The sequence below is a fragment of the Ostrinia nubilalis genome, chromosome 26, assembly GCF_963855985.1.
Source record: "Ostrinia nubilalis chromosome 26, ilOstNubi1.1, whole genome shotgun sequence".
NCBI lineage: Eukaryota > Metazoa > Arthropoda > Insecta > Lepidoptera > Crambidae > Ostrinia > Ostrinia nubilalis.
The window spans coordinates 396,670-421,335 of record NC_087113.1 but is presented as its reverse complement, the minus strand read 5'-3'; the positions used below and the strand labels follow the sequence as shown (position 1 = coordinate 421,335).

Genomic DNA, 24,666 nt, shown 5'->3' with positions numbered 1-24,666 from the left:
TGTTGTTTAATAATAATAATAATATGTTTATATACTGTGTCAATAAAGATTTTCTATCTATCTATCTCTATATAATATCATCATCTATATATCTATAACTGTCGAAAAATCAAAATTTATCTATAAAAGCGAAAAGTCACTGAATCGATCACTCATCACGAAATCTTAGAAACTACAAGTGCTAGAAGTCTCAAATTTTGTTGGCGGCGGTTGTTCCCTTTAGTTAGAACGTAGGTGCTCACTAAGACTTTATTATTGGTTTTTTTTTTTTCTCTAAGAGATAACTTAGTATTGTCATTCTCACTAAAATGTCTCTGGGGTGGTGGCGTAGTGAGGCGGGTCGTTACATTCCCTCTAATATGGTCGAGTGAAGCGATGGCTGGTTCACTCGTCATGTCTGTGAACAGGCGCTGCTTTCGGGGACTGGTCAATCCAAGTTATTCAAATTTATGTATGCGAGTCATTTCTACTAGTATTTAGGTATGTAATCTGTAAGTCTAGATATTAGCACGTCACTACCTTGTTTAATATACCACGGAATTTTGTATACCCATTATAAGATACACTATACAAGAATGCATGGTAAATTCAGTGAACTGCTCCTGAATCGAATGTACCTACTACTGCTATTTCTATTTATTTATATTAACCGGCAGACAGTGGTGACTGAGTTTGTTGCGGCGCTTCTTCTCAGCACTTGCCAAATGTTGGTCTCGAAGCGCTGGTAGGGTAAAAAGATTATGAGACATGTAGAGGCTCCTTAAGAGCAAAATGACGATTTGTAAGAACTATTTATTAGTCTAAACAAATAAAGAAATTTTGACTTTGACTTTGACTTTGACGGGATTTTGAAAAATTCAACCCTTAAGGGGTAAAACGGGATTTACGCGTACGAAGTCGCGGGCGGCCGCTAGTTTGAAATAAGAACATTGATCTTAGTCTTATTCGTCTTAAAATATCAAATCAGAGTCAATTCTATTTCACGTAAGTTAATAAAATTATTGATACAATAATATTTACTGCAAAATCAAGAATGTATCTAAATAAGGTTATTTCAAAGTCGATAAATAAATAAATATAAATAAATAAATAAATATCCTTGGACATATTACACTGCGCTTCTAGTCCCAAACTAAGCATATATAGGTCATAAAGAATATATTAGAGCGATGTTTACTAGAATATAAGAACAATATTTTGCCTCGTAGAGAAATGTTTCTACGTACCTAATAATTTATGTGAACATAATACCTATTTGTTGACTAGCTTTTGCCCGCGATTTAATCTGTGCAAAGTTACATTGCAAGTTGCCTTATAAGCTGTTTTAACACTGCAAAGTTTCACCAAAATCCGTTCAGTAGTTTCTGCATGATAGAGAACAATCATTATTCTAATAAAGCTGTCCACTGCTGGACATGTGATTCCGCATGATCCGCATCCAGGTCGTCTTCGGATCTTCGCCAGATCGTCGGTCCACCGTTTATGACAAGTAATAAAATAGATATTTGGGAATATCTTTTTTTTTCTCTAATAAGAGCTTTCCATGGTAACTCAGTATCATACAAATGCCCTGGAAAAAACCTAATTACTGAATAAACGTTTTGATTTTGTTAAGTAAAACAAATAAATGTCTCCAATGTGTATTTGAGACTTAGTTACAATGGCTTCGCAAAATTAAACGTTCTCAACGGTCAGTCACGCTCCAGTATCCCCCTTCCCTCCTGTGACATGTGAGGGGGCGATGACCACTTGATATGGGGTCTATTACTTCCCCTTATGCTAAAAATAAGGTGCTCTTAGTGCCATTGCCGTTTTATATCGTACAAGTTATCCCTACTAATATTATAAACTAGCTTTTGCCCGCGGTTTCGTTCGTTCGTTCGTTCGTTTCAGCCAAATGACGTCCACTGCTGGACAAAGGCCTCCCCCAAGGTTTTCCACAATGAACGGTCCTGCGCTGCCCGCATCCAGGCTCTTCCCGCGACCTTTACCAGATCGTCGGTCCACCTAGTAGGAGGCCTGCCCACGCTACGTCTTCCAGCCCGTGGTCGCCACTCGAGAACTTTCCTGCCCCAACGGCCATCGTCTCTACGAGCTATGTGCCCCGCCCACTGCCACTTGATTTTAGCAATTCTGCGAGCTATGTCGGTTACTTTGGTTCTCCTGCGGATCTCCTCATTTCTGATTCGATCACGCAGGGAGACTCCGAGCATAGCCCGCTCCATCGCCCTTTGGGTGACCTTGAGCCTTCTTATGAGCCCGCGGTTTCACCCGCGTGAAATTAAGTTTGTCACAGATCGTCACAAATGATAGCCTATATGTTAATCTGTGTTTAAACAATAATTTACTATAAAGTTTCAACAAAATCCGTTCAGTAGTTTTTGCGTTAAGAGTAACAAACATCCAGACATCCAGACATCATGACATCCAAACTTTCGCATATAATTAAGTAGGAAGGAACTAGGAAGTAGGATACGAAAGTTGCTTTGTCAGTCTGTTACGCTTTTGGGGGAGGCCTATGTTCAGCAGTGGACGTCCTGTGGCTGAAATGATGATGATGATACGCCTTCACGCCGAAATCACTGAACCAATTTTGATGAAATTTGGTATAAAAAAAAGAGTCTCAGGAAAGGACATAGGATAGTTTTTATCCCGGTTTTGGAAACAGGGACGCGCGCGGTAAAGATTTTCTGTGACAGACAAAATTTCACGCGGGCAAAGTAGCAAGCACAGTAATGAATAAAGTGTTTTTGATACTTTCTGAGACAGACCGATGCGACTGAGAGAAGATAATATATAAGTTTTAATTGCACTGGTATAGAGGTATGTGGCTAAAAACGTAACTACGTATTTGGCAGCACCACATCCTAACAAAAGAAGTTGAAAAGAAAACTGATACTAAATTATAAATAGTCTTAACCTTTCGCAATGACAAAATTAAATAATGTGTAATAGTCTAACGCCCGTGTTCACAAACATTACTATGAGGTCTCACAGTGCGCGTGGACGCACAGGGTGACAAATAAACCAATCACAGAGCTCTCTCTATTCAACGTTGTGCGTTCGATTTGTTGCTTCAATTATGCAAGCATCGTTTGTGAATCAGTGTATATTATGTTTCACTAGAAACAGCAAGTATTGATTGGTTCAGTAATTATATCTCAGTAACATGCAAACACAAAACATATCATTAGTGAACATAAATTAGTTTGCAGAACACGTTAGTTTGGCCCCCATTAGTTCTCTTAATAGTATTTGGCAAACAAACTCAATATTAATTATTATTTCATAGAATACTTACATCGTTCTTTGAAGACTATAGTTAATTAATACGTAGTTGAACCACAGGTGCCGAGCAGACTGAAATTATTGTCTATGCAAAATCAATTTAAATAATTCAATGACTCCAAGATTAATTTTGATTCTCAGAACATATTAATAGAGTTAATAATAATAACATAATATTATTGGTATGCTTTGTTGCCAATAGGTTTATTCATAACTAGCTTTTGCCCGCGGCTTCACCCGCGTTAAATTTGGTTTGTCACATAAAATATCGTCATAAATTGTAGCCTATATTATAATCAACAATAATGTAAAGTTTTATCAAAATCCGTTCAGTAGTTTTTGCGTGAAAGAGTAACAAACATCCATCCAGACATCCTGACATCTAAACTTCCGCATTTATAATATTAGTAGGATTAGTTTAAAGTGCATACCACACCAATAGCTAGACTATCTTAACTCTACCAAAGTACATCGAATTTCTACTGAATTTCTCGAAGTACCGACCTAACTACAACTTTAACTCTGAGTTAGAGAGACGCTATAGAATATATAACGCTAGAGCTAATAGAATCGTATCATTGTCAAGTTGTTTTCAAGAGACACTAGTAACCATTATGACACAACACTACCTACCTAACCTAACACCCGTATTCACAAACATTACTATGAGGTCTCACAGTGCGCGTGAACGCACGGACCCAAAAACCTATTCATAGACGATACTTGAGTGACGCACGTCCAATCACAGAGCTCTATTAAACGCTGTGCGTTCGACTTCGCATAGCGCTGCTGCTTCACTTAAGCAAGCATCGTTTGTGAATGGTGTAATATACTTTTCGGTTTTGTGTTTAAGTCGAGTCTTATAGGTGTTCATTCACAAGTAATATGAATCATTTGAGCGTGAAAAACGTTGCAAATATTTTTATCTAGGTTTACAAAATCAAAGGCACTTCCACGCCGGACCATGGTCGTGACGTGTGCAATGGTCTGGCGGGAACAATGTGAATATTTTAAAACGTTTTTTAAGTGAAACTGACGCACATCCATGCCGATTTTGTTTTTTACAAAATAAAAGTTCTTGCAAAGGTTTTAGTAAAGAGCTGGCCAACAATATGTTTGAATTGTTTCAACCATTACAAGTAGCTTATGCAGCTTTTCAACTAAAGCTGTTTTGTAGAGCTAAGCGCTACGTAAACAAAAATAGAAGTAATTTACGCCCGTATTCACAAACGAATCTTGCTTAGGTGAAGCAGCAAATCAAACGCACAGCGTTGAATAGAGCTCCGTGGTTGGTTCATAGGTCACCCTGTACACACGGCCACACTGTTAACTATCCATTTCCGTTTTTGCTCTCGCTCTCATCAAATGGTGATTCTTTGCGAGAGAACGAGACGAAATGACAGGCAATGGATAGTTAACACTGTTGCCGATTGTACGTCCACGCGCGCTATGAGACCTCATAGTAATGTTTGTGAATACGGGCGTCATTTTCGTTGACTCACTATAATAGGTACATGTAAAGCTATCCAAATCCCATCTCTTTTAAGATAATCTAGGCTTGAATCATGTCTTGATTATGTATTCATAGTTGCAAGCCGTTGTAACGCAAGCTTTAATCTTTGCTTAAGTAGGGCTAAAGTTTGTCTAGAAGCTGCTTTTCTACATAATTAGATACATAAAGGGCTACAGTTTATCTAGAAGCTGCTCTTCTACATAATTTGCGTATGTAATGTATGGTCCATGGTCCTGGGTAAATGGAACTCAACTTATTTCTAGTAGCTTAATTTGAGTTTCTCCCGCCACTTCTTTTCAGCACCAGTCCATAAGTTGTCCCGAAGTGGTGGTAGGCCGAGCTATATTTGGGAACTAGCTTTCCGCCCGCGGCTTCGCCTGCGTGGAATTTTTTCTGTCACAGAAAAACTTTATCGCGCAAGTCCCTATTTCAAAAACCAGGATAAAAAACTATCCTATGTCCTTTCCCGGGACTCAATCTCTATACCAAATTTTATCAAAATCGGTTCAGTGGTTTAAACGTGAAAGCGAGACAGATAGACAGACAGTGTTACTTTCGCATTTATAATATTAGTATAAATTGTACAAGTGCCCTGGAAAGGGCCTATATTCTGAATACTTCATTTGATCTAGATTTACATTTATTCATTTACTCTCGGTTTCATCGCCATCAATATCCATCTGGGTATTTTTACAGCGTTATAAATTTATTAGCAAAGAACTGTAGTCGTATTTCGGACGCATTGCGGGTGAGCGGTGTCGGAGCGCCCCAATTAGCACTCAACTTTATTATGGCCTTTGTCAAATTGAAATACTGCTTTTGTATTGCTATTGTGTAATTTTTGGTACCAATAATGAAAATTTAAAGACAATGTGCCCGTTTTTATTTCTAAACTAGCTATTCTAAATAGCTCTATCTTTCCACTACTTGGCTCAATCAAGTCATTCTGCTATAATTTTATTTGTTGAAAACATTGATGAAATCATTCGTTTTACGTTCTTCCCGCCAGGGCGGCGCTGTCATCATTTTTGTGACCCATTTATTGACTTTTCAGCTATATTTACAAGCGGTAAAGCCAATATTTTAGCCAGTGACATCACGGACGGCTAAGGGCTATATATATATCGTCTTCATTCATAGGTATTTTAGTATACGCAATGTGTTCTTTAAACTGGGGTTACATCATTACAAGAAATTCGAGGATTTTGTTGGCAAATGGTTAATATTAGGTCATTAGTAAAAGTAGATTTTCCCACCTTACGAAGTTGTAATATTTGGATATTATAACATTTATCAAGGCCACGACCAATGTTAAATTTTTGACAGTGAGCCCGATTTTCACTAATGTGTTTGCATGCTTGTTTTCATAATATAACATCTGTTGCTGATGGATGTTTTGGACAAAACTGTTAGTCCATAGTAAATTAAATAATTAAATAAACACTGTCAATAAATTATTTGACAGCTGTAAGAGCATAATAATGGCATTGTATAAACGCTCAACTTTATACCATAAAGACATTTATTTTAATTTTACCATAAAAACCCAGTACGAGTACCTATAGAAAAGTTCTCAATTTGTAAAATTGGATTTTTGTTCGTTCATTCGCTTCAGCTAAAGGACGTCCTGCGACTGCTGTAAAAATCCTTGGAGGCGATCTTTGTCAAGCAGTGGCTTTTTGTTGCTTTGTTAAATAAATGAAATATTATTGCGTTCTACCAGTTCTTACAGGGTATGTCAATTGAATGGTGGTGTCAACTACCCAATTTAATATTCACACAGAATTTGAGTTTCACCTTAAAAATTAGTTCATGAATTTCAGTTTGACCCACATTAACAGTTTTTAGAGTGCACTCAAAAATGTAATATTCAAACCAAATTACCGCGAGAGAAATGCAGTTAACGTAACGTTTTGAAAAATGTGGGGCATTTAGCGTCGCGATTAACTTAGTTGTGGCCGCGAGCGGGGCGTTGGATGGGGCTTAGCTTGTATGTGGGTCGAGTGGAATGGATCCCGGGGCGGGGCGATGGTAGCAGCGGATCTTGGAATGAAAACTTAAGTTTTGAGCCGTCTAACGTTGATAAGTGTTGGTCACTGTTGGTAGAGCGAGGAGGTCTCTTTCAACAATAGTACTTAGTATTGATGGGTACACTAAAATACTTGGTATGTAGCTGTTATACATAAATCTGTACGAGTATAGCATATTTCTAAAATACATAGAATCCTTTAAAGGTGTACCTACCTAAAATAAACATTTGCCTGTAATATACTATGAGTTTTAAATTAAAAGTCAAATAAAACAAGATATTACAAGAGAGGCATGGTTACTTACTTTCATAATTTACCCATACATATTTCTCCTAAGACAAGTAAATCATTTCTATTAACGTCTTCCCTAACTGGCAAATACCACAAAGAAAGATTAACTACTCTAACCATATCGACAAGGTGCCATAAATATTCCTATTAGACTCATCAGAAAACCGTTAAAGTTAGGTACTATAGATCTCAGAGACTAAAATAATATTATTAAATTATCACTTCACGGGATTTATTGCAACAATATCTATTTTAACGGTAAATAAAATATTTACATAATAGTTTAAAATATTATAAAATAATATTATTATTCGACCAATCAGAAACCCGTAAAAAGTAATTAGCTGGTATAGATTTCAGAGACTAAAAAAACTAGATTTTGACCTAAAATCGCTCATACTGCGCCCACGCCCCAATAGTGAAAGCCAGGCGTCCCGGCTCTATGGAGAGTTATGCTCGCAGGTGCACACGGTGCTCTATGTTACATACATTGGGCTGCCTAAAGAAAATCATTACAACTTGATTTGTCATACACATAACCTACTAGGTATATGTAGAAAGCACATTGAAAAATCACAACTATTCCAACGAAGTAAGGTGCTAAATGACGTCCACTGCTGGACAAAAGCTTCCCCCAAAAATGTTCATAACTGGCTGAATCGAACAAACGGTGCTAAAATATTGAGCTCAATGTCACCACATTCACAAAGCGCGGCTGTATTTTAAAATTTACCTAACCATAACACATTATTATGCGAATAACACTTCTCTACCAATCTCTATCATAGCACCTTGAATGTGGCTCTTTACATAGTTTTATGAGATTGTAGAGACGATTGCCGTCGGGGCAAAAAAGTTCTCGAGTGGCGACCACGGGCCAGAAGACGTACCGTGGGCAGGCCTCCCACTAGATGGACCGACGATCTGGTGAAGGTCGCAGGAGGTGTCTAGATGCGGGTGGCGCAGGACCGGTTGTTATGGAAAGCCTTGGGAGTTGGGAGGCTTTTGTTTAGCAGTGGACGAACCATTTGGCTGAAACGACGACATAGTTTTCAGCGTGACATATCATCAGCCACAAACAAAGCTCATACAACAAAAGCTCGCATTGACTTTGAATTCACCACTTAATTTCCCAACAATACCTTTTGTCCTCTATTATTGAGTTTCCAGGCTTTAAATTTTTCTGGTGCTGACAGTTATACAAAGCACAAGGACCAAGGTCACCAAGGTCAGGTCGCCGACCTCGTGTGGGAGTGACACAATATTTGCGTAGGCTGGTTTAAGATAATACTCATTGTTCTAACATTTCACCGATGATTTATTTTGCGCATACAAACAGGGTGTATCGAGGAAAAGTCGTCAAAAAACAACACATTCCCAGAAAGAATTAATGCGGGAATTATACGAAAAGTTTTTGCCAGTATAGGGTGGACGAAGATGGTTTGCAAAAAAATTACGGCTAATGTACCGTGGTATCGACGCGAATAATTATGGTGGTTCCTAGTTTTGCTGTTTACAGATTATTAGCAACTGAAATGTAAGCACGATGACTGATGGCTTAGTCTTGCCGTGCACTAACAAAACTAATTAGAAGTAGGTTAGGTATAATTTGGAAAAGTGAATGAATAGATAAAACACTAAGCACATGTCAAAAATGTTATTAGTAACAATAATGGTTATTAGAGGATATTTTAACGCTTTGAAAGAGATCTAAATCTTTGAACCATAAATCACACATGTTAAAAAGGAAATAAATAAAATTAATTATTAATTTCATTTCGGATAGTAGGTAGGTATTAATAAAATGGCTACTTACTGTTACGTCATTGTCATAAAGGATAAATATGTATAAGTCTTTGTCACAATAATGAGCGTTTGCCCCAACAGGATTTCAACCTACAACCGCATCTGTCTTTTTAGCATAGCACGTAAACACCAAGCCTAGTAACCGTCTGATCAAATTCTATAGATTTTTTTTCTATTAAAATATAACTACAAACGCAAAACTTATAAGTAAACATGGCACAATGCTGAACCGTTATCCTAGAAGTTATAATAACCAATCTAAAAATAAGTTACAAAATATAATAGAGCTCATCCCTTTAGCTCCCCTCGGCCCATTATGGTAATATAATTTCACCCCCGCGTGCCACACTCGCGCCGCATACAGACCTATCAGATCTTGTGTGGTGGTAAGAGGTACTACTTTCCAACAAAAGTGTCTGGTGTGGCGTTCGACTGTACGGTTATAGGGCACATACATTCTTACGACAGATCAGACTGTTCAAGAGAAGCTATAGGGTAAGCTCGTTACCGATATTCAGGCATTAAAACGAATTTCGTGGTCACTTTGTTAACTTAAGATGAACTTACATTTAGGCAGGGTTGCACCTTTTTCCCATCCACCCCATTGACGGGCAGATCCACCGGGGTCGTTGGGACTAACCCCACTATCTTACTTTAACTTTAACAAACGTCAAACATCTGTCAAACTCCATACAAAAACCACCGGTTATGTTTAAAATTAGGTGGTGCAACTCAGCCTTTGTAACAGAAAGGTGAAACTAGAGGTGCTCTTATGTGTTTTTCTATTGTTTTAAATAGACACTCGGTACATTATATTATCGGTTCCTTCGTAAGTACACAAACTATAGTCACGAAGAAGGTAGGTATGTGGCAACTAACTCAGATGGAATAACAAAATAAGAGCAGCAACACGCTTCCGATTTCGATTTGATGTGCTTGATCATCGTAACCACTAAAGCACGATTTTTTACCATTTCTCATCAAAAAAGTATTCGATTGAACAAAAAGAAAACTATCGCAGCTGACATACATACCTACAAGTCAGTATTTTTTTCAAATTCAAGCATTTATTATTCTTTAATTCTTTATTACACCAAAAACTAGGTAGGTATTTTCTCGCAATTAATCATAACAAAAAGAGCTAGTATGAAACAAATAACTCAACCATCAAATTAGTTATTCCCAGCGTTATAGTGCGCCGCCCCTAACTATCGCATAACAGAGTGATTTTTTCGCGATACGAGTGATAGACGGCATCGATTTGCCATCCGAGCGAGTCCCAATCGATATGGACATGATGTATCGTTATTTTAGACGATATTTAGAGATAGTGAATATATCGAAAAATATGTGTATTTTATCGTGCGCGGAATATTTGTTGTGTACAAATGGCGGGGAAAATAAAAAATTGTGTAGCTGGAATTATAAAACAATTGATGTACAATATTGAAAAAGTGGCCTGGTGGTTTGTTTTCCAACCACACCGTTGTGGTTGCTGGTTCGAATCTCGCCGGTGACAAAATATCTAAAGTAGTCTTCAGTAAAACTTTTCGCATAAAATAAACAATAGGTAGACCTACAAATCACACTCAAAAGATGAAAACAATATTTTTAACCCAATATTTTTTTTATGAACTACTTTGCGCGATTACTTTCTTGTAACAAACCTTTTTGTTGAATTAAAATGGTTACTTTTTATTACGTAGTTATCAAATGGAAAACATTTTAAATAGTAAGATATTTCACATTTTAAAGCATGATAACGTTAAGTGGAATTTGGCAATCGACCAGAACGTATGAAAATACTTTACTTGCATTATTATTGTGAAAGCTTTTGTATTACAAAATGGATGCTCTTAGTTAAAACTCAATAATTTGCTATAGTTAAGGAACCTACTCGTACGTCGTGGCGGTAAATGGATGGGTGATCAATCTAACACTGTATTCCCAAACGATGCTTGCTAAGTGAAGTAGCAAATCGAACGCACAGCGTTGAATAGAGCTCTGTGATTGGTTTGTGTGTGACCCTGTGCGTCCACGCGCACTGTGAGACCTCATAGTAATGTGCTTAATTAGCTTATGAACTACTAGCGGCCTCCCGCGACGTCGTGCGCGTGGATCCTGTTTTACCCCTTTAGGGGTGGAGTTTCGTAAAATCCCGTCTTATTGAGCACCTACGTTCTAAAAGGAACCCCCATGCAAAATTTGAGACTCCTAGCACCTGTAGTTTCTGAGATTTCGTGATAAGTGAGTCAGTCAGTGACCTTTTGCTTTTATAGATAATACTTATAGATTATAAGCTCGTTTATAGGATAGTAACCGCGCGTTGACTATAGTGTAATATCACAGAATAATAATAAGTACTACGTACAGAAGTTTTACTTCGCGAAGGTATTTAAAAAAATGTATGCTCAATGTCATTAACAATATGGTGTAATTTAGCCTGTCTCAAGAGTCAAGCACCATTTTGTTGACAAACGTCAGTGATCGGCACTGCGCCGAAGCTATAGGGCTGACTTCGGTAAAATGATGTGACGTGAGGTGCCAAACTGCGGAAAATGGCGGAGGAAATACACGATTTAGCATGAATTATCATGAATAATATTAACTACTTATTTACCTCTCAGTGTCTTGAGGCAACTTAAAAAAGTACATTCTGTGTTTTTATTATTATTTAGTTAAATACTGCACAGTATTTAGTACACCATTTTCTTTATTTTCTTCCATCATACACAAGAATACGCGTGCGTGAGTCAATGTTCGCTCGTATGTGAGGCCTTGTCGAATAGTATCCTGTAGGTGGGCCATCGTGCGTGTTTTGTTTTCGATGTAAACTCGCGGAGATGAACAGGCCTGGTAATATCCAGAACGAAATCTTCACTTTTCAAAGTTATATTTTCCGATATCATTGCTTTTTGTGCTCGTATCAGGGAGTTTCATGGCTGTATGGAAATAAAGTTTTATCTAAATAGCATTTGGCAGTTCACCAGAATCGAGAGAAATGAAAAAATAAGTTTATGCTTTTAATTTCTCTGGGAAAGAACGCGGACGGTTGACCCGGGCGAAATTGTTTTTGTTATTGATAAGATTATAGGAACGCGGCCAGGTTTAGTGGTTGGCATTTGCCTTTCGCGACTCTGAGGTCACAGGTTCGGTTCTCAGGAAGAACACAGAATAATTAATTATTTGTATTTAGTTAAGTTCCCAATTTGAATATAACATTGCAGACCTCATTCAAATTCAATATTTTTATTTCTATATTGGTCCATTTTAGGGCAATTATACACGTTGCAATGTAATATAGCTTGCCCTATATACCACCATTTCGAGATCACATTCGGTGGTTTATAAATAGAAAAAATCATAGTTTGATAATAAATTAAAACTACCAATATTGACAATACATTCATCGATTAAATAAAAAACTTAGACTGAGTTGCACCACCTAACTTTGGCCGTAACTTCAACGATAACCGATGTTTTTTGTATGGATTTTGACAGATTTTTGACGTTTGTCAAAGTTAAAGTAGAATGGTGCAACCCAGCCTTATTTTTCTAATTAAAATACATCACTTTAACATTCGAATGTCGCATCCAGACATTGGATGATCGAACGCCACCGATGACCAATCAAATCGATTTGAAAACGAGTAATCGCTCAAATCAATTTTATATCGGACAACCGTACAACTGGGACGTTATTCAAACCGTCGTATTATTTGTAGATTTAAGTGAAAGACAGATATTTTCAAGTAGGTATTTGACAAATTGGTAAGAAAATTGTTGGTAAGTATCTATGGTTATTGGACCCTCAGTTTTTTAGATTACACTAAAAACATCCTATTTGGGACCAGGGTGTCAACTACCTCCATACCAAATTCCATCAAAATCGTCCTGCCGTTGTTCTTGAGTTATAAATGACCAGCTTTTGCCCGCAGCTTCACCCGCGTGAAATGTATTTTGTCACAGATCGTCATAAACTATAGCCTATAAAATCCGTTCAGTACTTTTTGCGTGAAAGAGTAACAAACATCCACACAAACTTTCGCATTTATAATATTAGTAGGATGTAACTAACACGATTGACAAAAAATCCCTACACTATTGTCAAAGTAGGATAACGTTGTCTTAAATACCAATACCAAATAGCTATAGAATGATTACTAAGTTACCTTAACTTTACACATCGAATTTTCGTGAAATAATAAGGTTAAGAGACTTCGTGGAACGTAAACACCTCCGACCTTTTCCACGTACCTGTTTGTCTTGAACCCAAACTTTAAATAAATGAAATTTTGTTATTTTACACCTACTGATAACAACTACATCGATATTAATTATTAGAAGAATTAATGAGGAATAATTTTACTTCGTATTAATTAGAACTACATGATTGTAAAGAGTTTCATGACCAGAACTTTAGTTTAAAAAGATACAATCACAAAATGTAAGCAAACGAATAAACAACCACTTAACGCTTCTGTGGGCTTCCTCGATCCGGAGTTCCTGGGTTCATTTACCCGAAGTTAAACTTTAATAAAAACTGTTTGTAAGGTTAAAAAACCCTAATCATCATCGTCAGATCATTTAGTCTCTACAACTCTACAAAATCAGAAGGGAGGACACTAACAACGTGGACTGATGACCTTAAAAAGGTAGCAGGAAGGCGCTGAATGCAGGCCGCTACCAACCGGTCACTATGGAAATAATTGCTTATGATCAGCAGATGACGTCCTAGGACTGAGGTAAGCCTATTTGCAAAAATAAATGAGTTTTATGAGTTTTTAAGAGTTTTACCAAATGGGTATAATGTGCGCACTTTCATACATCTCCAGCCCGATCCAACTATCGGCCAACTAAAAATCGGTGGTCTGCGCCTAGGCTTAGTTATATTGAAAAAGGTGTATAAAATAATTTGTCGTCCTTTAAGTATAATATTTTATGTATATTCCGTCGGAAGTGCAAGTATTTTATTTCCAATACTCAACGTCGTTACAACAGTTGTTAAAATGAACAAACTTGCGTACTCAAGTTAATTCCAAAGAGTTAAGTTCTGATTGTTTGCTCTCGTTAGAGAACTCGTTGTCTGGATGTGTTCAAGACGACGATGCTTTGCATGTCGCAAGCAGTGTAGAACATTAAAATAAGCTTTATTTATACTAATATTATAAAATGCGAAAATAACTCTGTCTGTCTGTTACGCTTTCACGCCTAAACCACTAAACCGATTTTGATGAAATTTGGTATAGAGTTTTAGTCCCGAGAAAGGACACAGGATAGATTTTATGTAAGTTTTTGAAACAGGAATGCGCACTATAAAGTAATTCTGCGACAGACAAAATATCACGCGGACGATTCCGCGGGCAAAAGCTAGTTAACATAAAATATCTTAGTGTTTATTTGTTATTTTTTATTTTAAAATGCCTTTGCGTTTATTATGAATCAAACAATAGACAGCATTTAATAAATATTTGGAAAATTGTATGAATATGACACGATAAGATATTAATTCAAATTAAAATCTTTAGTTAGTACTTTATAAAGCTGAAGTTTTTTTTTATGATTGAAAAGCCCATTTATCGAGAAGGGCTACCCGTATATCCACCATGTGAAGTCACGGGCACAGCCAACCATTAATATTTCTACTTAGCGAACTAATGAGTATAAATTACTCATATTACCTACCTCAGAAATAATAGTCTCTAAGCAGAAAAGCTTTTGTAGGGCCCATAAGCAAAAGTCATTCCAAAATATCATCTGTCTAATATAGACAATATACCTTTGATCTATGCTCGGTGTTTCTTTACGAGATCGAATCAGAAATGAGGAGATCCGTAAACGAACTAAAGTCGACATAGCCCGACGGATTAGCAAGTTGAAGTGGCAATGGACACATAGTACACAGAACTGACGGCCGATGGAGCAGCAAGGTTCTGGAGTGGAGGCCGCGTACCAGAAAACGCAGCGTGTGACGTCCAACTACAAGGTGGACAGACGACATCATAAAAGTAGCAGGAAGGCGCTGGACACAGGCCGCTACCAATCGATCAACATGGATGTCATTGGGGGACGCCTATGTTCAGCAGGGGACGTCCTATGGCTGAAATGATGATGAAGATGAGATAATATACCTGAAATGCTATCCAGAGCTATCTAGTAGGGTAAAAAGATTATGAGACATGTAGAGGCTCCTTAAGAGCAAAATGACGATTTGTAAGAACTATTTATTAGTCTAAACAAATAAAGAAATTTTGACTTTGACTTTGACTTATCTACTTGTGTTCCAGGCCTTTCATTGCATCACTTTCGTATTTATATCCTAAAAGCCTAACCGGTTTTGATTACAGAAACTCTACGTATTAAATTTTCAGTGATTCTACATTAAACATTGAAGTTAACTTTACCGTAACATAATTGCGACGGCCCACGCGTATTAAAGGTTAAGTTCGCCATTTTAGTTATTTTAGTCATTTAGGAGTTTTGTTCAAGGGTCTGAAGGAGGCCGGTCGGAAGATCCGAAGGATGCCTAATGAGCGTGGCTTGTAAACCACGCATGAGCTTTAAGCTACAATAAGTTTATTGCGTTTTAAAATAAATAGATTTTATTCTATAATCCGGGCCTTTTCAAGGCGAGAGTGAATAGGCACTTACAGGGCAGATATGTACCATTCTAGACTGCATCTTACTTAACACCAGGTGCGATTGCGTTCAAATACCTGCCTTGTCTTACATAAAAAAAATACTATCTGTTGCCCACGGCCTCGCCCGCGTGACTTTCGTTCTGTTACAGAAAGATCTAATGAGTCCTAATGAATAACTCTATCTATTCGTGAAAACTACATGAAAATCCGTTTAGTAAGAACAAGGTGACAGACAGACACGGCGAAGGACTGTTTTAAAACAGGAATGTACTTAGTAATTTAGTATAATAACTATACGAGTATTTAGATTTACAACGTCCATATAGTTAGTTACATAGCAAAGTAAACTTTCAGGTACTAAAACATTTTTGGGGCCTATTGTTGACTCAACTTTAGTGTTTAGGCAAACAATAATAGGTACTCGCAAACTTGATGTTAGTCAAAACTAGTTATAGATAGTTTTACTTTACTTTTTTACAATTAAGTGAGCCAGTGATGAGAAAAAAGAGTCACTGAAACTCGATTCTTTCGATTCTCATTTAATTATAAATGACTCATGAATTGAATATCTACACCATCCATTTACCGACTTAAACACACATAATCCAAAATAGGCCTAGCAACAACATACATTTTGTTGGTAGCCGGCGACTGGTTGCGCCGCCATGGTGTCCCGGTGAAATATAGCCCTAAAGCTTCGCATTTCCAATAGTATGGATGTGAAGGCATGACGTAATACGTCGACTACGCCATAATATATTATTTATGGAACGTAAACAAATAGATCGGGCCCATTCGCGTGTAAGCCTCCGTCAAACACTCGAAGTTGATTACAAATCCGTATGCGAACAGCACACGTGTTTACTTGTTACTTGTGGGGATTACGATAATCTAACATCTATCTATCTTCTAAAATAAAAGGAGAAACTGACTGACTGACTGACATATCAACGCACAGCCTAAACGGCTAAACGTAGGCACTTGAAATTTGGAAGAGACGTAGCTTAGGTACTTTAGAGGTGCACTAAGAAAGGAATTCCCGAAATTCCGACGGGAACGGGAGTTAGCGGGAAAATCCTTTTGTATGAAAAATCTAAACCGCTTAAGTTAGATGCTTGTTTGGCATGCAGGTACCTTAGTAAACTTAAAGCTTAGTTACAACAGGATATTGCAAAATTCCTACGGGAACGGGAGTTAGCGGGAAAAAACATTTGTATGAAAAAATCTAAACCGCGAAGAGGGTAAAACAGGATCCACGCGTACGAAGTCGCGGGCGGCCGCTAGTAAATAAATAAATTTCAAATTCATGCAATAAATATGCTAAGGCATAGTCTAAAATCTTGTAGGATAATTATAATAGAGATCTTGTGAAAGATCACATTTTTAACAGTACAAAAACATTAATCTTTGATGTTTCAAAAATCCGCGAAGAACTGGTGTACGTTTGTATAAAAGAATTGGTGGCTTACAGAAATATTCATAAGAATATTACATGCATAAAATAAAGCTTTTCGCGTGAATCAACTTTGTTCTTAGAAAAGCTTATAAACATAAAAACCTTTCATAGAAAAAAGCACGAATACTAGACTTCATTTGATCATCACTAAAACTTCGTCGAAAATAAAAAACGTTGATAAAATTGTTGAAAACATATTTTGTCGAACGGATAAGGTGAAAATTAAAAGTTACTGGCTAGGTGGAATAATTCTTTAAAAAAAACTTAGTGAACATTTTGTTTTCTACGTTTGATATTACCTATTTTGTTTCATTCAGAATCTTACATTGTACTATCTGTCAATTAATGACAATAATTTCGTATTCTTTTGTTTCTTCTTACGTTCTCTAATTCGATAGTTACTGACCGCAAAAATATTTAAATATGCGACCGCTAAAAATAAAACGAATAAAAATAAACACTGTCCTGTTAAAGACCGCTGAATTTACGAAGTATGACAGCTTCTGGGACCTGACGGAGTTGGTGAAGTCCAAAACGTTATTAACATAAGGGACGTTTTTATAATCAGCCATTTCCAAATTTAGGCTCATTTACAATATTTATGAGAGCATTATGATGTTAATATTGGCGTAAGTATTTTTAGTAACTTTTATAGTAAACATTGTTTTTTTCATTTATTTGGGAAGACAAACAGATTTTTTAATACGTACGAGTAGATTACTAGATGGTTTCTGATAAAACATGTTAGGTTACATGATTAACTTGTATTTTACTTTAAAAATATAGATGATCTGTAGTATATGTACCCTAGATAATATTTCACACTGATTTTGATATTTTTTGAGTTACAAATAGTATTTTTGAAACATGTAACTACTTTATCATTCAGATCATGTTGTTAATTATTAAGAACATGTTACTTCTCGCGAGCTTCACAACTACTGAATATTCAAAATTGTGTATCTCCTCAGATATTCGGCAAACCGCTTCAACTCGGCATCGAGTTATGAAATCTCAAAATAGATCTTCGTTAAAACAATTTCAAGATCAAAGTTGCTATTAAACCATTTCCAAGATTATTACTAGGTACATCACAAACAATTAGGTACCGCACTTTTTTAATTCAGAAGCTTTTGCTCATTTTATTAAAGCTCCGGAAAGCTTTATCCCAACTAATCCCAACTAATCCCAACTAATATTATAAATGCGAAAGTAACTCTGTCTGTCTGTCTGTCTGTTACGCTTTCCCGCTTAAACCTCGCAACCGATTTTGATGAAATTTGGCATAGAGATAGTTTGAGTCCCGGGAAAGAACATAGGATAGTTTTTATCCCGGTTTTTGAAACAGGGACGCGCGCGATAAAGTTTTTCTGTGACGGACAAAATTCCACGCGGGCGAAGCCGCGGGCGGAAAGCTAGTTTACAATAAATATAATAATTATTGAAGCCCCAAATTCATTAATGCAAGAGAAACATTTTGGATATTTTTAATTGGAAACTGTAGAATTTATCCTATTTTATCGTATTGAAAAAAGCTCACAAATATTGTCAATAGGTATATCAAAATGAACTTTGATGTAAGAGTATGGTGCGTTTCACTATGTTGTGATATTTATTTTTTTGCTCTATAACTGGTTTAATATTTATTTTATTTTCATTTAAAAATGTAAATCATTTTACTGAGTAATCCGTTCGATATGTACACTTTTAGCAAAACGTCGGTCAGTTCCATTTTAAAACGACATTCCATTTTCAAATGGGATTCTCGTCATTATTGTAAACAGACGTTTCCAGCCAGACACCCAGTGGAAACGGCACGCTTGCAATCCCGATCTAATATTACAGAGAGAAAAACGTCTCATAACACATATTTAGACCGAAACGCGGTCAGTAAAATAAATCAACAGGAATAGCTTACATTCTGCTAGATCCGATATAATCATTGACACATCACACACTTGTCACAGATTAAAAATCACAGCACATTCCCGCTAAAAAGTGACGTTTTATTTTCGTTGACACCAAGGAGGTTTGGATGTCCGATCGCCGTTCGTTTTTCGAATAGAAGCACGCGGGTGCCCCCGTCGGAAAGCAACGCGATACTAACCGAACAGCTCTCGCCAGGGAAGGTTACGGCGCGTTCGGATTCACACAAGGGTGGCTTGCGCCTGTGTGCTCTTCAGGTCACGAGAATTCGGTAAAGACAACCAACTGCCATGCCCTATTTCAGCTTCTTTCACGCTCTTTTTTGCTAGCGTAGTTTTGATAACGAATTTCGAGGTTCGGACCGCGTGGATGCGTTCTGATTTTGAAATCTCAAAAAACAATGGACACAGAACTTTGAATTCTTACTGGGACAGTTTTTAATACTGAAGTTGTTTTTCGGGTGAAGCCTTTAATTTAGTTTTAGTACAGTGACTGTCATATAAAACGTAATTTCGTCAAAAATGGAACAAAAATAAAAGCTTATGCGAATGACTGCTTCCAGGAACGGATACTGTATTCTGAAAAATAGGTTTTATGTTGGGCAACATTTTTCATCTCATATAAACTCAAACGGGAATTTTCAGTACAGTTCTGACAACATATTTTTATAAAATATTGTTGCTACTGGCATCGTGTGAAAATATTGCTTTATATTATTTTTGTTCTGTATTAAACCAACGACTTAGAGAGAGATTTCTTTCTGTGGAAGCCCTGAGGTCGAAAACACGGTTGTACCTGAATCATGAGAGGTTATAATAATATGTTTGGTAGAAAAGAGGTAGGTAGACTGATATGAAAAACATGAATAAGAATTACTAATGGTAGGCGTTAAGCGATTTTAAATTATAATAAAGTACTTATGTACCATTATTTTTGTTACATATTTAGACACCATATTGAAGAATTCTAGTTAAAACCTTATTTATTTATAGAACATTTTCAGTATTTAAATACTTCCATCAAAAACTCGTCTGTTGAACGAATAATAAAAGCTTTTACATTAATAGAGCTTTATTTAAGTAGCCCGATGAAGCTTAAAATAGTAAAGACAAGCGTAATTTTGCTAATGTTTTCCAAGAACTAAGTTCGCTTGTTTACCTTGATCTAATTACCATTTTGTTGTTATCCTTATAAAATTCTTTATTAAAATTTTTATTTTGGTAGGTACTGTCATTTATACAGAAAGAAAGGCACAAAAACCAGTAAAGTTTGTGCTCATTAAGTAGGTAGTATTTTTGTAGTAAAGATTTTTACTTAGGTACAAGTAAAAAAAGAGCTTTATAACTTTGTAAGTAATAAAGCTTTCTTACGTCCAATTACAAATTTCTTACGTCATTACACTATAAATGTATCATTTTACGGATTCGAATCTGCAACTGTTTGATTATACCTCCAATGACACCAAACCTTCCGTCGATCCCAAATCTAAAAAATATTTTTTTATTTTCCTTTCATATCCCCAAATTATAGGACACGTACACAGATTGACACCACCGTATCATCATGAATCATCAGTCACTTATAATGACACCCAAACAACACATGGGAACAGGCATTAGAAACGTATTTTGTGTTTGTTTAACTTTACACTATTTGTATTTAGTCACACCTCCGTAGTCCGCGTGAAACTTATATTTTTTATTTCTGAAATACCTACATGAAATTCAAAAAGCTCTTTTTACAAGCTTTATATTGACTTCACTTGTTAGTATGTGTGGGACAAATCTTGCAACTAAATTTTAGACCAGTTCTCCTCAACCGATTGAGCTGAAATTTGGTATACTTATGTAAGTACGATGACAATGCAATATTATGGTACCATTGACCTGGTCTGATGATGGAGTCAGGAGGTGGCCCTAGGAACTCCTAAACGAATCGACGGAATCGCATCGAATCTGGGTTCGTTGGATTTGTCTTTTTGAGCACTTTAGTGCTAGATGATGTTCAGGATCCTGAGATTGATAAACAACTAAAAAGTGTAAAATAAAATTATAATAAAAAAAACTTTTTTAAAAACAAGCTTTATTCTGAAATGCAGTTGTACTAAAACGAAAAAAATAATTGTATGCAAGATTCAAAAAATTTCGAAAGCTTGTAGCGCAAACAGAAGAAAAGCTGAATCAATTCCATGCGCGATACAAGTTTTCGAAATTATTTGAATCTTGCATACAACTATTTTTTTCGTTTTAGTACAACTGCATTTCAGAATAAAGCTTGTTTTTAAAAAAGTTTTTTTTATTATAATTTTCTTGATATTATAATTTATTAACATAACAAACATTAAGCCCTAACAATCTATCTTCATCACTAATATTATAAAGAGGAAAACTTTGTTTGTTTGTTTGGTTGGTTGTAATGAATAGGCTCAAAAACTATTGGACCGTTTTTAAAAATTCTTTCACCATTCGAAAGCTACATTATCCACGAGTAACATAGGCTAAATGGCAATGCCAGATTTTGTATGGAAGGTGGCGTCTTTTTTTTTTCGCGCGGCCATCGACCTAACTTTGTTTTTTGATTACAAAATGGTGTAATAAACTAAACTTACTATGACATGTATACCTCTAAACTCAGTCTGAACTGAGTTACGAGCGAATTACGTATTCCACTAGTATGAAGGCTGCTGACACCAAAGTCCATCAGCTAGCCCAATTTCGCAAGACCACAAAACCAAGTAAACGCTGACGCCGCACCCGTGCACCGCCAACGTGACCGACGACCGGACGCCGAGCCAGCGCGCCATCACGCCACTCATAATCTTACATCGATCGGGTCAATACCATATTTTAGGAAATAAGTTTTATTGTAATTCTTTTATTTTATTTTATTTAAATAAGTATTAAAAAATCGGTTTTTTTTCGATCCTCCGGCTGTGAAATCCATAATTGGCGCAGTCGGTAGGATTCTCGCGGTCGGTTTCGCGCTAGAAGATCTCCGTACGAGCCGCCCGTGTGGCTATCAAGCCGCGCTTCGAGAATCCTGAACCAGAGATTAGCAGCCAGAGGTGTATCCGGACATCGATACGCGAAAAGAGAGCCGAAACATGTACATGTAAGTACACTAGAATCATTCTCGTGTCCTTCCTATTTTTCTAAGTCCTTAGTCCTTCATAATTTTTCACCCACGAAAATCGGGGTCCTGCGAGCCTGCATCAAGTCGGCAGTCTCGTAGGCAAAACTTAGACACTAATAGGTTAGCTAGTATTAACGAAAACATCATGGCAGTCTCTCCCGACGCCATTCATAAGGCCCTCCGCCTGGTTCCCGACTTCGACGGGAACCCCAACGTTCTCACTAGATTCATAAAGATTTGTGATAGAATATGTGCCGATTTCATTGTAGATGATCCCAACAGCGAATTAAATAATTTATGTGTCCTAAACGGCATCCTGAATAAAATAACGGGCCCTGCCGCCACTATTATTAACTCAAATGGAATTCCCGAATGCTGGGCAGGAATTAGAAACGTCCTTAAAAATAATTTTAGTGATCAAAGGGACGAAACCGCGCTATATAATGACCTCTCCTTAGCGACGCAAGGGAACAGTAGCCCTCAGGAGTTCTATGATAATTGTCAGACCCTGTTTAGTACAATAATGACCTATGTCACATTGCACGAATCTATTAGCACTACAATAGAAGCCAAAAGGGCGCTCTATAAAAAGCTGACCCTTCAAGCCTTTGTGCGAGGTTTAAAGGAACCTCTAGGATCTCGTATAAGGTGCATGAGGCCGGATAGTATAGAGAAAGCTCTGGAGTACGTACAGGAGGAACTTAACATACAGTATCTTCAACAACGTAATGACAGTATCCCGAGACATTTGATAGCTCAACGCACACCACCTTCCTTACCTACAGGTTTTTCAATGCCTAAACCTTATAACTATAATAGTGTTCCTATTTTCACAAACCAGGCGCCGCAGCGATTTATTCCGCCGCCGCCTCCGCTACGCTCAGCGATGCAACCGCAACCTTTTAAATTTAACCCGGTACCAAATGTACAGTCCCAACCGCGCATTTCTCGAACACAACAGATGTTCAGTGCACCACCCCCGAGGTATAACCCTCAGAGTAATATGTTTCGATTGCCACCCAGGCAGCATCCTCAGCTTCAACAGCATCCAGCTCCAAGACCTATGAGCGGAGTGCAACATTTTGTCCCTAAGACCTTACCCCCAACTTTATCTGGACACGACTGGCGAAGATTCGGAAATCCCCCGCCAACTAATTATTTAAAATCTCGCGAAGTAAATCTAAATGAATGTGATCCCTCAATGTATGATTCATACTACACAGACTATTATTGCGAACCCGAGTATTACAATGACTTAACTGACTATTATAACTACGATGCGACTTATAACTATGACAATAGAGTTCAATGTTATGAGCCCACGGACAATAGCCCGATAGTAGAGTCAGGTAACGAGCCGCAGGCATCTAGTTCCACAGAGCAGGATTTTCAGATAGATCCAACGTTAGACAAGTTAAAATAGAGTTGAACATGCAAACGCAACGCCAACTTCCTTATATTCAGATTAATAACCCGCCAATTAAGTTGTTAATAGACACAGGCGCAAATCAATCATTCATCAGTCCTGAATGTGTTGAGAAATATTTTTATAACTTTCCTTTAGACTTCGACCCATTTGAAGTCACAAATGTGCACGCTACCAGCCGCAATGATTATTCTATAACACTTCCGTGTTTCCCTGAATTTAATAATCAGAATGAGATGAAGTTTTTTGTGTACCGCTTTCATGATTATTTCGACGGTCTGATAGGCCTAGACTTACTTACGAAATGGGAAGCAAAAATCGATCTCAAAGATCAAACCCTCTCAACTCAGTTTGCAGTTAATCCTATTAAGATGTATAATTCTCGTAATGTCAATCTCTATGAAGATATTATCCCAGCAGGCACATCTAAGATGATCAGAATCCCAATTAACGCCCCGGATGGCGACGTACTTGTCGAAGAGCAAATGATCTGTAATTGTCTAATTTCAGAATGCCTTACAACTGTTAAAAATAGCCGCGGAATATTAGAAGTCAGTAACTTAACAAATAATGATATTATATTTTCGCTAGACCACCCAGCGCAAGCGCAAGTCTTTAATATCGAGTGCACGCGCACCGCGCCAGCGAACACGACGCGCGCACGCGATGTCTTATCGCGCCTTAGGACGGATCATATGAATCCCGAGGAAAAGGCTAATATAGAGTCTTTGTGCTCGCGTTACGCCGACGTATTTTATTTAGAAGGCGAACCGCTCACATTTACTAACCAAATAAAGCACTGCATAAAAACTACAGACGATGTTCCGATCTATACTAAAAGTTATCGCTATCCATTTGTACATCGACAAGAGGTTAGAGATCAAATTAATAAAATGTTAGAGCAGGGAATAATTAGACCTTCCACATCCGCCTGGAGCTCGCCCATCTGGGTTGTTCCGAAAAAACAGGATGCATCTGGAAAAAAGAAGTGGCGTATAGTAGTAGACTTCCGCAAACTCAATGACAAGACTATCGATGACAAATACCCCATCCCGAATATAACTGACGTCCTTGACAAGCTTGGCAAATGCATGTACTTCACCACGTTAGACCTGGCATCTGGGTTCTACCAGGTTGAGATGAGTGAAGCTGATATA

At 37.2% G+C, this 24,666-nt stretch overlaps 1 protein-coding gene across 4 annotated transcripts in view; it reads right to left on the bottom strand.

Annotated features, from left to right (window-relative positions):
• LOC135084408 (hemicentin-1) overlaps positions 1-19,111 on the bottom strand; it is a 609,550-nt gene extending 590,439 nt beyond the window's left edge. For all 4 annotated transcript variants that reach the window (XM_063979183.1, XM_063979184.1, XM_063979186.1 and 1 more), the window contains exon 1: positions 18,944-19,111. The gene's annotated coding sequence lies outside the window, so the exon portion shown is untranslated. The remainder of the gene's footprint in view (positions 1-18,943) is intronic.
• Between the last annotated feature and the right edge of the window lie 5,555 nt (positions 19,112-24,666).